Source organism: Panicum virgatum, chromosome 8N (assembly GCF_016808335.1).
Source record: "Panicum virgatum strain AP13 chromosome 8N, P.virgatum_v5, whole genome shotgun sequence".
Lineage (NCBI taxonomy): Eukaryota > Viridiplantae > Streptophyta > Magnoliopsida > Poales > Poaceae > Panicum > Panicum virgatum.
In genome coordinates, this window is record NC_053152.1 from 38558686 (window position 1) to 38564685 (window position 6000).

Genomic DNA, 6000 nt, shown 5'->3' on the forward strand with positions numbered 1-6000 from the left:
GACCCACGGGGACCTCTCTCTCCTCCGAGCCGGCACGGAACTTCCTCTCCTCCCAAGCCAGTGCGAACTTCCTTTTCCGGAGCAGCACGGTGCGGAAGACCTCCCTCTTCTCCTGCTCCTCCCTCTCCTCAAAGGCCTAGAGGGCGGCGTGCACACGCAGCAGGCGGCAGCGTGCGGGAGAGCTGCACATGCGCGGTAGGTGGAGGCCTGCGGGAGAGCTGCGCATGCGTGGTAAGCGGCGGCGCGCGGGAATATCGCGCGCCCGCTAACTGGCTCCCGGTCTTCCCTGATGAAAATACTGGATGGATAAGATTTTTACCAAATCAGGAGTTGCTTCTTTGCCAGATTTCTGTTCTGCTGCAGATAAGGGTTAGCTCTCTGGTACATTAATGTAGCCCAAACAAGATGTCTGAACGAGAATTCAGGCCAGAGGGGGTCTGGGTTCTGCAGATGACTGAACGTCGTCTGCCACAGGAGGAAATTGCTCAGCCGAGTCTCACCTGAAGTCCGGATCACGATGTCAGGATCCGGGCAACCAGCAGTATACGCGTGGCGATCCAAATCGGCAACTGAAATCTCTGAATGCACACTGTTATTTGCAGCCTGATCATTAGAGCCGCTGGCATGTTCTCTCTGCAGCATCTCCCTCCTTTCTGCACAGACCTCATTTACAGCATTGACAATCTCAGAAGTCGAGTTATATGGCATGCAGACAGAGAGAACTAACCTTTGTTTCCAGCCGCTTGCCATCAGCTTCTGAGCTGCTAACCTCACTGGCTCTGCTAACAGGTCCAAATTTCCCCAAAAGTTGATCCTGCAGTTAATTCTGTTGATCACGCTTCGGTTTTCTAATAACTCATTGATCTTTTCCTCCATTAAAAGCATCAAAGGATTGCACCTCACTTGGGTCCCTTTTAAAATTGTCAATGCTAATGCATAAACCGTGATGTACTTCACACCCATTTCACAGCAGTACAGGAGATTTACAATAAGAGCAGAGAAACCCACCCTGGGACCAGCTCCTTGCTGGATGCTTCTGAATTTACCATATCTGCGGTTACCGTCCATAATAAACGCAATGTGCTTGGGCAATGGGCCATATGAGATGACAGCTATGAGGCAGGCACCTGCGTAGGAAATTCTGAAGACTTGCAAGAACACCGGTGCAACCATCTCATCAGGCTTCTCTATCTTCGGATCCTAGACCAAGCAAATAAATCAGAAGTGATCAGAACCTTCCATATTGTAAGAATATTTGTGGATGTTAGCACAATAAAAGGTTATAGCTCTTTAAGGATCTTTACAAGCCTGATAAATGTTATCTGATTGCTTGCTTTATTAATAAATTAATCTACATATGTTGCTACAAATATAAAACTCACCACTTTAGGAGATCAAGCAATAACCCTGCCATTGTGATGATGAGGGGGCGGCCAATTACTGAAGCTGCGAACAGGAAGACACGTGAGGATTAGAACTTGTGTAAAGATGGGGAAACACCATAAGAATAGAATACACTAGAACTTATATTCAGGTGACAGCGAAAGGCTTCATGTACACAAGAGGATGGAGGACAAATTGGAAATTGCAGTAGCAATGCAGCTATGGCCAGCTGCTGAACTGTCGCAGTGAGATTAATAGTTGGTGTGTTTATATTATGTGATTATGCTGTTTATGCAGGAACATTTAGCAAGTTGCATCTTCGGTTAGATTGCTCACTGCCACTATTAGATTTCAATCCAAGAGAGCATTGGCACTTCAATTTTTTGTCACTTCACATTCGGAATGAATATTACAAAGTTACTTCACCTGACACTCAAACCATGGGTCACAATTATTTGAGGCAGCCCGATTGCACTAGGTTTGTTATTTTTCTGAAATTATGCCACTTCTAAAGTTAATACATTAAGTAATATAAAGCCAAGTTTTTTTAGATAATCTGAATTGTACTACTTATGAAATTAATATTTTCACTGGTAGAGTGTTATCCTGTAATCTGCCTGCATCATCTCCTTTTACTTTCAAAGCGAAATGCCTGGTTATGCAGATCTAACAGAAGAATGGATCTAGCTAGTTTGAAATAGCATGGCAGCTGCAAAGGTTTTCCCTTTCAATTTTTTGCCTTCTTGTAAATATATCACTTAATAGTTTTGTTTTCCCTGCTCTCTCTTATTTCAGGTTTCAGTGAGGTGAGCATGTACTAACAGAAATCTTATGCCAGAGTCCAGAAGAACTGACCTTTAGCCGGAACATGTACTAAATCAGAAAAGTGGCAACAAGCCCATCCCACATCCAAATTGTCTGAATTGTTTACCTCTACATAGCCATCACTCACCAGTCAGGTTTCCGGCCTCAAATCATAACAGCTCAAATGCCATCGGCAGCAAGCATATCATCAACAAAATAGCTATATGAAAACCCTATCGTAATGTACAACTCTGTATGTAGAACTGTATGTACAAGACCCTAAGGATCTATGTAATGTAAATATTTTAAAATTATATGTATGTAACTGCTATGCATCTGTGTACCTTAATATGCACATTCATGAACTGTACTACCAGCAGTCATCTGCAGCTAAAGATTGCCTCGGCAGAACGACGTATTATGGAACATTATGTGTAATAATAGTGTTAGATAATATGGTGGGCTGGTTAGGCTGGCCCTTTGGGCTGTAGGGCAGCTGGCCGCACGGGCCTGTATGCCGTGCGCTGGCCCCCTCCCGGGATAGCTTCTAGGTCAAGTTTCTAGATTAGGCAAGGATCTCCCTGATACCAATTGTTCCCACAAACCCTAGGACATTCTTGCCTATATATATTGTACATGTGCTTTGCACCCTAATCAATCAATTACCCCGAACCATCCTCTCTTTCATGGTATCATGAGTTCGGATTCTCACTCTGATTCACCTTCCGCTGCCCTAGCTATGGCTGGGACCATCCCCCCGACGCCGACGCCGAGGCCGCCCGCACTAAGGCCATCGCCACGCGCAACGCTGCCCTAGCGCGCGCCAAGGCTGTGGAAAAGGAGGCCGCCACTACTGCCGCAGAGCGCGACGCTGCCACCGCCTGACCACGGGAAGCCTTGCAGCATGCTGCCGCAGCTGTTTCCGCAGCCGACGGTGACAACACGTCGTCGCGCCTCGAGGTTCAGGACGCCATGCTCTTCCATGAAGTTGCTGCCCTTCTGAAACTCCACGCTCAAGCCGTGGCCATGCTGAACATCCGGAGTCTCGTCCACACCACCCTCGACGTCAACTTCGGCAACTACACATGGTGGCGCGAGTAGTTCATCTTCGCCATTGGCAAGTACTCCCTCAAGGACCACATCTTCAGCGACGCATCTGCCCCGACCGTCCCCGATTGGTCGGGTCCGCATCGACTATGTCGTCCAATCATGGACCTCCGGGTTGATCTCCAACGACCTCCCCGATGTTGTCCATGTCCGCAACTCCACCGCCTGCCAGGCGTGAACCCAGTTCCTTGGGAATCGCGAGACCCGAGCCCTCTTCCTCGACATCTAGTTCCGGAACTTCGTTCAAGGTGATCTCTCCATTACGGATTACTGCAAGCGCTTCAAGCAGATGGCCGAGTCTCACGACGAGCTGGGTGTGCCCGTAACCGACCACACCCTCGTGCTGAACATGCTCCACGGGCTTAACAAGCGGTTCACCACTCTCGGCTTGCACCTCCGTCGCAGCCGCCCGCTCCCCATGTTCTTGGAGGACCGCAATGACCTTCTCCTTAAGGAACTCACTGCGGCGCAACGACCCTCTGTGTCGTCCACCGCGCTTGTCGCCACGAGCGGCCCTGCTCCCTCGTCATCACGCTCCTCGGTGCCACCACCGTAGTCCCTCAAGTCTGGCGGGGGTTCTCGCGGCGGCTCCAAGGGAACCTCCGGCGACTCCTCCAAGCACCGCTGCGGGAAGCACAACTTCGGGAGCCGCTCCAATGCCTCGTCTGCAGGCGGCGGCAGGGTAGGTGGTTCCGCTTTCCTGCCCGCCTCCAGGACCGAAACGCCAGCCCCCTTCAAGGTCTGGCCTTCGTTCCTGAACCCGTGGATCGGATCCATCCACATGTGGCCCGGATCACAGGGCTCCACAGTACGCCCCGGCCAGGAGTCGCAGCAGGCCCTACTGGCCCAACATGCACAACCCCAAGAGCTACAGGCTAAGCAGGCCCGGCTGCAGGCGCACGCCAGGCCCAGGCGCAGCTTCAAACGCAACTTCAAGCGAAGGCTCAGCAAACCAGCTCAAGATGCAGTAGGCTGCTCAGCCTAGGCCACCCTGTGGGCTGCTCCTAGCATCTTCAGCCCGATTGCTGAACGCCCCTCGTGGGACCAACAATCCTTGGCGTCCACCTTCAGCACCATGACGTTGAACCCTCCACAAAATAATGAATGGTACTTTGATTCAGGTGCTTCATCTCACATGACCTCCGCCACTGGTACTCTATCCTCTGCATCACTTCTGCAGTATCCTTCAACTTCTTCGATTGTTATCGGTAACAGTTCTTTGCTTCCTGTTACCGCCACTGGCACAGCACGGCTTCTTGGGCCCTTTACTCTTAATAACGTTCTTATTTCTCCGAACCTTATGAAGAATCTTATTTCTGCTCGCCAGTTTACCTGTGACAACAATTGTTCTGTTGAATTTGATCTCGCTGGTTGTTATGTGAAGGATCTTCAGTCTCGGAGATGATCGTCAGGTGCAATAGCTCCGGGCCGCTCTACCCCTTGCAGCTTCCTACCGCCACCTCCCTTGTCGCCAGCACCACTGTGTCCCTCTGGCACCGTCGCCTTGGCCATCCCGGACATCAAGCCCTCAACAAGCTTGGTCCTGCCATTCCGCCCTATAATAAAAACATTAGCACTTCTATTTGTCAATGCAATCACCAACGAGGACTGGCGAACAACTATCATGGCAATGCTAGAAAATCTCTCATTAGTACCGGTCGGGAACCCCCGGTTTGTACCGGTTTCCCGACCGGTACCGCTCCTCCGGTACTAAGTGCACGCGCACTTAGTACCGGTCAGCTGGCCCGGTACTAAACAGCCCGTTTAGTACCGGTTGGTAACACCAACCGGTACTAAACTGGCCTGTTTAGTACCGGTTGGTAACACCAACCGGTACTGAACTGCTGGCCACGCCAGCAGCTAGGCCGAGCAGTTTAGTACCGGTTGGTAATACCAACCGGTACTAAACGATTTTTTTTTCTTTTTGATGCTTTATATTTGTTCTCTTTTCCTTTCAATTTCAATTAATTAGTATTATTAGTCATACTCGCAGCGGTTTGTGTATTCATACTCGTACTCGTATCTAGAATTCGTATTTGTATATGGAGCAAAGCAAATAAAAAAAATTATATACATATACATACATGGACAAAAGAAATGTTAGAAATTATATACATACATGGATAAAAGACAATAATATTTACAAGTATGAATTCTCATAAGTTTTTTCCGACAAATTCTTCAATAATTTTAATCATCTGCATCGTCATCGGCACCGGCATCCTTCTTGCGGCGTTTGTTGAGTTTATTAGCTCGAGCCACACTTATCATTGGATCGGAATAAAATTTACCTTTTGGATTTATCACCTCATCCAACAGGAATCCATAGAGTGCTTCTTGAATTGCCCTGATTCTTTCCGGTTCGATGAGGTTCTCTTTCAGTCTCCAAATCTGTCAACAACAAATAAACACCAATAGTTTAATTTTGTACCTGCATGGAATTATATATAAAAAATTGTTACTAATGTTATACGTACTTCGAAGTTTTCTTGTGTCACCCTCTTGGTATCTCTGCAAAAAAAGTGCATGTGCTCACATACGTAGTATCCGCAGAGGTTGGTTCCTTGTTTCTGTTTCAAACACTATATACATATATACATATATACATGTTATGAAATATTCATGCTGTTTGAATAAATGAAAGTAGATGTGCAATATTCGTACCGGCTTGTTATAGTTGAATTAAAGCTCAGTCGGTGTTGACGC

At 48.1% G+C, this 6000-nt stretch overlaps 1 pseudogene; it reads right to left on the bottom strand.

Annotated features, from left to right (window-relative positions):
- Nucleotides 1-315: 315 nt before the first annotated feature.
- On the bottom strand, nucleotides 316-4077 carry LOC120685026 (annotated as a pseudogene).
- Between the last annotated feature and the right edge of the window lie 1923 nt (nucleotides 4078-6000).